General features: G+C 56.6%; 1 protein-coding gene across 2 annotated transcripts in view; it reads left to right on the top strand.

Moving 5' to 3' along the window:
* The window catches only part of FAM222A (family with sequence similarity 222 member A), a 32,659-nt gene that overhangs the window by 19,350 nt on the left and 2,651 nt on the right, over window positions 1-10,658 (top strand). The gene's annotated exons all lie outside the window — the stretch shown is intronic.

Raw genomic sequence — 10,658 nt, 5'->3', positions numbered from 1 at the left:
CCCTGGGGTACCAGAGGGTCCCGGAGCTGTGCCGGTGGGAGGAGGGCAGTTTGCAGAGGTCTGACCCCAAGCCAGACCCCGGCAGGTACGGGGGACCAGAGTACCAGGGGTTTTGGCTGAGAGCACCCCATCCCTCCAGGCAGGACCACGCTCGCCTGAGATCTCTGAGGCTTGTCCCCCACCTGGGGCGGTGCGTGCTGGTGGCCGAGCTGCCCAGCCAGACCCCCGTGCTCGCCACCAGCCGCCACCAACCAGGTCACCTTAATCAAAGTTTAGCTGCCCGTATGTTTCCGCTCATTATGGGCAAATCCAGCACGTCTCATTCCTCTCTGCCTCCTGCTAGTGCAAATTAAATTGCAGGTGACATCCAGGGCCACGCATCTGGTTTGGAATACGATTTGCTCTTCTTTATTTATGGCACCTGCGGTAAGCACGGTGCAGAGGGGCCGGCGAGCTGGTGCGCGGGGCCGAGCCTCCTGCCACCTCCTAAACGCCTGTGTAGGTAATCGACAAAGACAGTGTTCTCTTAAAATGAGGCACAATTTAGAAGTGCCTCTGATTACTTAATTTGCTCCTGAGTATCTCAGTAATTATCTTTATGGGTCTTATTTCTGTCCTCTGGCATTGTTTCTGTCGATATTAAATGAGTCTGGCTCTCGGCACATTGGCTGTCTGGCCCGGCACCACTGTGAAATCCTATTATCCTGCCCACGCCGCTGATTAATTTTTGTATTAATTTCACGTAAAAGGTGAGCTGACTAATTTTCTTGCCCGTGCTGGGAGCTGCCGGCCCCGGCGCCTTCGCCCCCTGGTTCTACCCCTTGGCTCTCCTGCTAATTACTGTCCCCCTCATCTTGGTGCCCCACATGCTGGTGCAGCTGCATCCCAGCAGGCTCGGTGCATCCCACAAAATCCATCCTGTAAAATGCTGTAGGTGACTTTGCTGCGGTGCTCGCTGTCAGCAGCTCATGGCAGCAGCCAGTTTCCCTTGCCAGTAATCCCAGGGCTGTACCGCGAGCACCAGCCTGGCATGACAGCGTTGCATCCTCGAGGAGGATGCAGGAGGCAGCAGGAGGGTGCCCAGAGCCCTGCCAGTCCTGCCTGTGTCTGCCCATCTCCAGCCGAGGAGCAGGAGCCTGTGGAGAAGCAGCATCCTCAGGAAAATATCACGTCCAATTAACTCCAGCAGCCTGGTCCCTTTTGATTTTATTCTGTGCGCATTACAGGAATCCTGAGCTTTATTTAAATTATAAATCAAATAATACCACTCTCGGCTTGGCCAAACTCTATGCTGCTCTTGCTCTCTGCAATAATGTAGCAGTGGCTTATATTTAATTAAATGTTACTTTCTGTGTGCCCTCCTTCAGCTGGCACTGCTCTGCCGGCAGCCTGGGGCTGGGTGTGCAGCTGGAGGTGCAGGATGCGTGCTCTGGTAAGAGGGTGGGATCCGTGTGGAGCTGGGTGTTATGGGGGGCTCCCTGCGCTCCCTCTGTGCTTTCACCATGCAAGCATCAGCCGCCGCCTCTCACCGTGCGCATCCGTCTGGCCTCCTGCCGGGCGTCCCATGGGACCTCGCACCTCGGACCCGTGGGGATGCTGTAAGAAATGGCTCTTAGGGGGGTGGCATCAGCCCTCCCAGGGCTCCGGCTGGGTTATTAAAACACTAATGAGAGGTGGTGGCTGGGGCTTAGAGAGCAGCAGAGTGCCAGAGATCTGGCTTCAGGGTCACCCACACCTCTCCCCGCTCACCCATGGGGACTCTCATCAGTGATAAAACTGTTTAATTGCATATGGGATAAAGCCCTGTTTAATGGCTTCTCGTTACCCAATTCTACTTATTCCAAGGGCATTTTCATTAAAGTAGCTGCAGCAAGGCGCTGCTTTTGTACACACCCATAAAATATCATTTTAATTTCATGAGGGGTTACACATGAGTGAAATAAGATTAATTCTTTCATTTTCAGTTTCTGGAAGGGATCGGTTAATGATGGGTCTGTGTATTTATATAAGTGCCATAAAAAGGAGTTCAATTAACTGCCATGCCCAAAATGTGCTGTTGACTTGCACTTTCCCTGCCAGGAAATGCTGCAAAAACACTTTTCCATCGGTCATGTGCATGGTGGGGATGGATGGGCGGGGGGGCTGCTCAGAGCCCTGGTCTTTGGGTGGTCTTCGCTGGTCGTGCCCCAGCACAAGAGGGGGTTTTGGTTTGTTTCCAAACTTTCCAGAGCCGCACCGGTCCATCAGCCATGGAGCAGCTTCCCGGGCACTGGCGGGGCTGCAGACCTGGGGATGCCTGCGCCGGGGGTGCCCACCCTGCTCCCCTCAGCAGGGACGGGTTGCCATGGGTGCTGGCAGTGGCGCTCAGCGTGCAAAGCCTGTGCCTTAAAATGATTCAGATACTAATTTGCAGAGGGGCTGGGGTGATCTGCAGGGCTGCTGGCTGCGGTGGGGTCCCTCCCAGTCCTGGGGTCCCCTCAGCGGTTGCGTGGTGGAGTGACATCGGGGTGGCATCAGGGCTGTGCTTGGGCAGTGTTGGGTGCCGTTGGGGTGGCACTGGGATGACATTGGGGCCGCATTGGGGTGGCACTGGAATGGCACTGGGACAGGCTCAGGATGGCATCGTGATGGCGTGGGGATTGCATTGGGGTGGCTTCAGGGTGGCGTTGGGGTGGCGTAATGACTGTGCTGGGGCAGTGTTGGGTGGCATATAAGTGGCATTGGGGCAGCATTGTGATGGTGTTGGGGTGGCATCTGGGTGTCATAAGGGTGGCATGGGGGCAGTATTGGAGTGGCACAGGGCTAGTGTCAGGATGGCATTGGGACAATGTTTGGGTCGCGCTGGGATGACATTGGTATGGTATCAAGGTGGCATTGGGGTTGGCATGGGGGTGACATCCGGGTGCATCGGGGCAGCAGTGGGGTGGCACGATGGCATCCTCCTGGCCTCAATGCCGCCCTCCCCACGCACCTCCCGCCTGGCGCCGTTTGCCTTTGCTGCACTGGTGGACACGGTGGCACGGTACACGGCGGCGCACGGCGCTAATACCTCGTGGAGGAGACAAATGGGAAGTGACACGTGTGTGTGTAGACGGGTATTTGTGGTGACGCTTTGACTGCAGATAATAAAGTGCTCGCCCTGAGGTGATCCAATTCAGCAGCCGCCTCGGCAGAGCCGCGCGCCATTGAGGGGGAGAAGAAAGGGGAGGAAAAAAGGCCCGTCTGAAATGACATGTCAGCCTAAAAAGGGAACGTGTTAACGGATGAATATCTGGGGACGGTGAAGCCCGGCGCTTCCCTTTGTGCTTTGTCATGAATTTTGTTGTCTTTGCAGATTACGGCTCCTGTGCGGCTGCCGCGCGGGGTTTGCCACCTACGGTTATTCAGATGGATTTCTCCCGCTATTATTTCTGTAGTTGGTTTTAATTTAAGCCCCCGAAGCCGGGGCGCGTTCGACTGTCGGGTCCTCATGCCAGGGATGCTCTGCTGGAGGATGCTTTTGTCCTGGCTCCACTGGTCCTGCAATGGGGGGCTCTGCAGCCACCTTTTGGGGGGCAGCTGCGGTGATGCTGAGGGTGCTGGTCATGGGGGGCACTGTCCCTGCCAGGGCTGTGCTTATGGGGGGCTGGGGACCGCGCTGGTGCATGGGTCCCCCGCTGTATCCACCGAGATGCCGTGGCCTCTGCGCCACCCATCCTGGGGACACCGTCACCATAGAAACCACCGCACTTCACAGGGTGGGAAAGCCGGTGCAATGTGACAGCAGCCCAACCTGCCTGGCGCAGAGCGAGTGGCGCCGGGGGGGGCAGCACCAGCCCCCCCCTCTCCCCACCTGCACCCCAAAACCAGCTCAGGGGATGTGTGGGACCCGTGACTGCTCTCCCCAGGGCTGGGGGCCACACATCCCCGAGCCTGCCCATGGGTCACCCTGGGTCTGGGTGATGCTTGGGACAGCATCCCCCAGTGACCCCCCCAGCTCCACCTAGGACCCCCTGAGGTTTTTCCTGCTCTCAGCAGGGTGTCACCGGCTGCAGCACCCTGCTGCCTGGCCCCGGCTGTGCCATGCAGGCAGGCGCTGCCCTCTGGCCCCACGGGGTGGGCAGGGGGGTCCTGCCTGGAGCTGCTGCCTGGGGGACCGGGGCAGCCGGTTCCTGCCCAGCCAGCTTTGCCACCTGGGGCTGGGACCCATACTTCAAGGACTTCATTGATTCATGAAATGTACCAGATTTTGTTTGTTTTCTTCCAAATGTTTTCTAAATATTGAGGTTTCTTCCAAGTGTTTTCCAAATATTGAGGTTTCCTCCAAGTGTTTTGCAAATATTTAGGCTTTAGCTCTTCCAAAATCTGCTCCCAGTATTGCAGGCAGAGAAAAAGGGGATTTTTGACACTTCTTGAAGCTTCAAAGACACTGGGATCTCCTTGCTGCGAGAGGAAGAGGGAACCTGGTCCCAAAGCCAGGGGATAAGCGCTCAGCTCTTGCAGAGTTTAATTCATTTGGAGGCTGTGGCATTATTATTGTTTAATAAGAGCCATTGGCACGCAAATCACTGAGCGGCTGCTCAGGTCCCCGGTGTCTCCTCCTGCCTCTGCCCAGCGCTCAGCATCGCTCCCCTTCCCCGCCCCTCCTGCCCCTGCGTAAATTAAAACTCCTGCCTAATTGCTGCCCTTTTGCCCCACAGGCTTGAGGAGGCAGAGCAGGAGCTGAACGGGAGCTCAGTGCTGGCAACACCAGCACTTTCCTTTAAGAGGGGCAAGGCAGGATGGGGATGGAGGGTGAGGATGAGGAGGGAGGGCAGGATGCTCGGGGCAGGGCAGGGTGACCCCCGGGAAATGGCCTTTCCCAGGGTGAATGTGCTGGCTGCTGCAGCCTGCCGAGCATCCCTGGCAACCCCCCTGGGCACACCTGAGCCCAGCCGCGGTGCCCAGCCGTGCCCGTGCCCAGGCGCAGGACACCCTGCCCGGCACGCTGCAGCACAGGCAGGAGGAGCTGGCGTTGGCTTGGCTGTACTGGCAGCAGGAAGCAGCCTGCCGCTCCAGGGATCCCGGCACAGCCCAGCCGGATCCCCAGTGCCAGGCTGGTCCCACTGGGCAGCTCTTGCCATCTCGCCCTCCCCGGGATGGTGTTACCCCCGAGGTTGGGGTGCCCTACAGCTGGCTGAGGCTGAGCAGCAGGGATGTGCCCACGGTTTGCCCGGGAATGTGGCGTGGCAGCCCCAGCGGCAGCAGCTCTGCTCTGGTCTGAAAAGGGGGCAAAAAGCGGGCAAAAAGCGTTTTTCTTTTGGATGGCGGGAGAGCGAGGCACCAGGTAGCTTCTCGCCGCAGCTTCACCTTCAGCAGCTCTATAAAGATTTACTGCCGAGATTACTTCTTTCATTTGTTGCAAAATATTTTAGTGCTTTCGATGTGTAAAAATAAGGTTTGTCCCATCTTATCTCCAAGAGAAGCAAAGGAATGGAGGGCAGGGAGGGAGGGAGGCAGGGCATGTCTTTCATGCTGGCTGTTAACCAGTGAGGTGCTACGTGTTGCCACCACATCCCCGCTCTGCTTGTCCCAGTTGAGACCTTGCTCAGGGTTGTGGTGCTGCTGGCACTGATCCCCAGGTTGTACTCCCTGACCACTGGCACCCCAATGTCCTGCTTGCCATCCCCTTCCAGAGCAGGGCAACTGCCCCGGGGGGCACAGTGTCTCCTGCAGTGTCTGGCCTGAAAATTAAAGCTATAAATTGCCAGTGCATGTGCTCACCCGCCTCCAGGAAGAGGGGGCCCTGCCAGGGACACTGCTGACAACACCAGGCCAGGGGACACCCCAGGCAGCTGGGCTGTGGGAGCAGCATCCTTCCTGGTGCTGAGCATCCTTCCTGGTCTGGAGCATCCTTCCTGCTACCAAGCATCCTTCCCAGTACTGAGCATCTTTCCTAGTACTAAGCATCCTTCCTGATCAGGAATATCCTTCCTGATACCGAGGATCTTTCCTGGTGCCCAGCATCCTTCCCAGTGATGAGCGTCCTTCCTAGTACCAAACATCCTTTCTGGTCAGGAATATCCTTCCTGATACCGAGGATCCTTCCTGGTGCCCAGCATCCTTCCCAGTGATGAGCATCCTTCCTAGTACCGAACATCCTTCCTGGTCATGAATATCCTTGCTGGTACTGAGCATCCTTCCTGGTGCCCAGCATCTTTTGTAGTACTAAGCATCCTTCTTGGTCATGAATATCCTTCCTGGTACTGAGCATCCTTCCTAGACCCAGCATCCTTCCCAGTACTGAGCATCCTTCCTAGTACCAAACATCTTTCCTGGTATGAGCATCCTTCCTGGTGCCCAGCATCTTTCCTAGTACCGAGCATCCTTCCTGGTCACGAATATCCTTCCAGGTGCCAAGCGTCCTTCCTGGTGCCCAGCATCCTTCCTGGTCCAGAGCATCCTTCGTGGCCCAGAACACCCTTCCCAGTGTCAAGCATCCTTCCCATTATCAGGCATCCTTCCTGATGATGGCCATCCCAGCACTGAGCATCGCTTCTGGTGCTGAGGATCTTTCCTGGCTCCACTTTGATCCCACAACTGCTTTAACCGAGCAGACACTGATTGCCAGAGCCCCGATGCTGCCGCTCTTGTGAGCTCCTCGGGTGCCGAATTGTTCGCCTGACTGACAGCTGAGCAGCCCAGACAGGTCTATTATTTCTATGGGGCCCAGGCCCCGCGGGCCTGCAATTTAGGTCTGCGCTATTAACCCTGCCTTGTTCTCCACTTTGTAACCGCTTTAGTGCCTTTAAAAGTGTACAGTTAAAATCAGGGTTAATTAGGGGCCCGGCAGCTGGGCTTTGCCGGCGCCCATTGTGTCCCAGAGGAGCCCGAGCTGAGGGTAATTGGGGACTGTTGTGGGTTCGTGCTGGCCACAAGCCCCGGATCGGCGGTCTCCAGTTAGCCCTGATCTCTCCTGCTGTAAGGATGGCTCCGGTTAGCTTCCCTCCCCTCCTTTCTCCCCATTTTTCCTTCTTTCCCAGCCCTTGTGGGCTGTGGCTGCAGCCAGGCACGGCACAGGGGTCCTGAGGGATGCCAGGGATGAAGTAGGTGTGGGGAATGCAGTGGATGCGGGGATGCAGGGGTACGGAGGATGCAGCGGATGTGGGCATGTGGGGGATGCAGCGGATGCAGGGATGTGGCGGATGCGGGAAATTAAGGGATGCAGGGGATGTGGGGGTTGCAGGAATGCAGGGGATGCAGCAGATGTGGGGATGTGGAGATGCGGGGGCTGTAGGGATGCAGCAGATGTGGGGATGCGGCAGATGTGGGGATGCAGGGGATGCAAGGATGTGGGGGATGCAAGGGATGCTGGCAGCAGGTGTGTATGCCACGGGGGGCTTTTGTGGAGGTTTCTCAGGGCACCTCTGTTTCCCACCTGCCCCTCGCCCAGCAGCCCCCACCCCCATCAGACATTTTGCACAGACCTGGCTGCTCCAAGCACAGCAGGGCTGGAGCTCCCCAACCCATAAACAGATATTTATTCCGGATCACGCCAGCAGTGGGGTCTGGGATTTACATCTGTGTCTCGAACCGGGTTTGGTGGCCAATTTGCTAAAGTAAAAAGTTGTTTAGCTGGAGGCGTAATCTTATAAGCCTGTGCTGCCATTCTAATGGCTTCTCGTTTCTGCCTGGCTTTCCAATAATGCTTTGAGCAGAAGCTCGGAGTAATATAAAAAGCCATCGGATTATTACTGCGGGCGATGCATTTTCCATTTACAGTAATAAAATACTGAAGAAACAAAACAATTTAAAATTCCAATAAAATTCAAACCAAATCTTTGGCTGCTGAGCAGATTCAATTATTTAGCTGTTATTGAGTGCAGGCTGGAAAAATAGAGCAGGTCAGGGAGGGAGGGGGGAGCTCAGAGCTGGGGCTGTGCCGGCCGCATCCCGTGGGAATGCCAGCGAGGGAGGGAGCCGGGAGCCAGAGAATCATCTTCTGGGAGAAGCGGCTGTTGATGGGTGCCTGTGCCTGGGCTGTCACGCTGCCGGCAGCTGGATTTGGTTTAGGGGTGATGAGAGCCGGGGCTGCTCGAGGTGGCAAGCCCGGCTGAGCCACCCGTGTGCTGGGGTGTCCGTGGCACATCTCCCCCAGCCCTGGCCCGACAGCTTGGATAGTTCAAGTTTAAGAGGAGGGGGGCGAACCTGGCAGCAAAGGACTGGTGTCAGGGCTGCCTGCGCCTGACGGGTGACGGCGGCGGTGGTTCAGGAGAGTTTGCATCTCGCAGTAATTACAGCCCGTTAGAAAGCAGTAATTACTGCGGAGAGGGGGAGCGGCGGAGCCACGCAGCCACCAGCGTGCCGGGAGCCGACGGGATACAGATCGGTCGCTCTGTAATTTTCCTGGCGGGGGTTTGGTGCGTCACCCTGAGATGTGACAACACACGGAACTGGTGGCTTGTCACATCTAACCCAGCTGGCGCAAAGAGGTGACAAAGGCAGCTCCTGCCCCCCCCTGCCCCCAGCTGGCTCGTGGTCGGCCACGGCGCTCCCCGGGCACGTGTCGTGTCGGCACCAGGCCTGGTGGGTGGGATGCTCTTGGCCAAGCTCAGCCCAGCCGGGCAGGCGGCTCTGCCCGTGCACGGGGTCATCCCAAAAGTGCCACCCTCAGCATCAGTGCTTGGGGACAGGGCTTTGGTGACTCAGGCTGGGGAGCCGCGGTGCCTGTGGGCAATGCCGCCTTCCTCCCTCCAGCAATGACCCCTTTTTTTTCTGTAATATTTTTGCTTAGGAAGGAGTGTTTCTGTAGAATGGGCTCATTAGGGATTCTGCAAGTGTCACCAGCTAATTAGTGTCATGTTAATTGAGTATTCGCGATGCTGCCACCTCCAAGGACAGCGGTGCCGGCATGAAGGGGAATGCAGATGTGCATGGCTCGTGGTGCTGGATGGTGTGCCATGCCGCCGGGCAGGAGGGGTCCCACTCGCAGCCCCCTGTGCCCGCTGGCTCAGGGGGTGCCTGTGCCCAGCAGCACCCAGTGTGCACCCGTGCAGCTCGCTGGCTGCTCTGCAGGTGCCACCCAGGCTCGGGAGCTTTACGGAGGTTGGATGGGCGATGGCCGGGATGTGCCTGCTGGGGCTGGCAGCACAGCCAGGGGCACCACGCGCCTGCACGTGTCCTGCCGTAGGGAGCTGCTGCTGCCATGCCTCCTGTCTCCCGGCAGCTACATTAAATCCTACTCAAAGGCCCTGGTTTTAATTGGCTTAATATACTCGTTAATAACAATGTCTATTTAAGACACCTGTAAAAAGCCCATAACATTAGCTTAATGGGAGGAATGGCTGGTGAACGCTCTGCCGTTCTGCCTGTTAAATTACTGCTGCACCGCTCAGAGGATGGAGAGCGGCCACAGCCTCCCTCCTGCATCTCCCCAAACACCACACTGCTGCCCGGGGGGGCGGGACGTGGAGTCCTGCAGCTGCCAGTGCCCCAACCTCCCCCTGAATCCTGGGTTGAACAGTTTGTCCGGGCATCCCCACGCGTGCAGGCAGCCACGGGCGCCATGCCAGAGCATCACCAGGAGCAGGACTGAGACAGGCTTTGCAGACCAATGTAACAACTTCTTTAGATGTGCTGAATGCACCCGATGGCACAACTCTTCAGTGGTGACTTTGCCACCCAGCATACAGTGGTATCAGGAATCACTGGTCCCAGTGGCATCCAGAGCAAAGTACTCTCCAGTGTCCCCAACGGGGGACACCTGGCAGCAGGGGAAGGGTCCCTGGGAGGGCTGGGGCTCCTTGGTGGGAGGCTGCCAGCCCCCAACCCCCCCTATTTGACCATCTCTCCCTTGCAAAACCTGGCTCCGGGCAGGCACTGGGTCTGGCATTCCTGGGGTGCTGCAGACATCCCCCGGCAGGGCAGGGAGTTTTGGGACCGGCTCCAGAGCAAACATCATCCCCCCTGTGCCACTGTGTGCATGCATGTGCCTCTGTGTGTGTGGAGATTTTAAACACCTAATTTATTCCATCTATTAGATAGATTTTGTAGATTTAATCATTTTCACAGTTGGTGGCTCATTGGATACTCAAGATAAACTCCAAATGAAAGTATAATGGGTACGACAAATGAGTTTTCACACCAGAATGGCAGAAACTTGCTCAGGAAAGAGTTTGAAAGGAACAAAAATACATACATATATAATTTTTTTTCCTGCAGTGGCTTTTGCTGACTCCAGTAGGTTACCACAGTTAATTTCACCAGTTTTGTTCATCTGTAAAATTGCATAAAAGTGACATTTTTGTGCTCATTATAGGAACTGCTGATTTATGGCTGGTAAATGCAATGCTTTTCCATTTTTGGTGAGGTTCTCGTAGCAGCGCAAAGCACCCATGAAATTGCTTGTATAATGTAGTTTAAATCCAATCTTGGAGAAAGATTCCCCCGTTGGGTAAAGTGACATTTCCATTCTCCACACCGAGTTTATTTTAGGCCACTTACAAGTGACTCTGGCAGCGGGAGGGGGCAGGTTGGTGCCATGACCTGCTTTCTGCCGGGAGCAGGTGGGAGCTGGGGTGGGGGGGCGATGGATGCTGGGGAGATGAATGCTGGGGCAATGGATGCTGGAGCGATGGGTGCTGGGGTGATGGGTTGCTGTGGCAATGGGTCCCCCTCCTCCAGCAGCACTGGCTTCACCC

Source organism: Falco peregrinus, chromosome 2, assembly GCF_023634155.1.
Source record: "Falco peregrinus isolate bFalPer1 chromosome 2, bFalPer1.pri, whole genome shotgun sequence".
NCBI classification, from domain to species: domain Eukaryota; kingdom Metazoa; phylum Chordata; class Aves; order Falconiformes; family Falconidae; genus Falco; species Falco peregrinus.
This window is presented reverse-complemented; position numbering and strand designations above follow the sequence as displayed.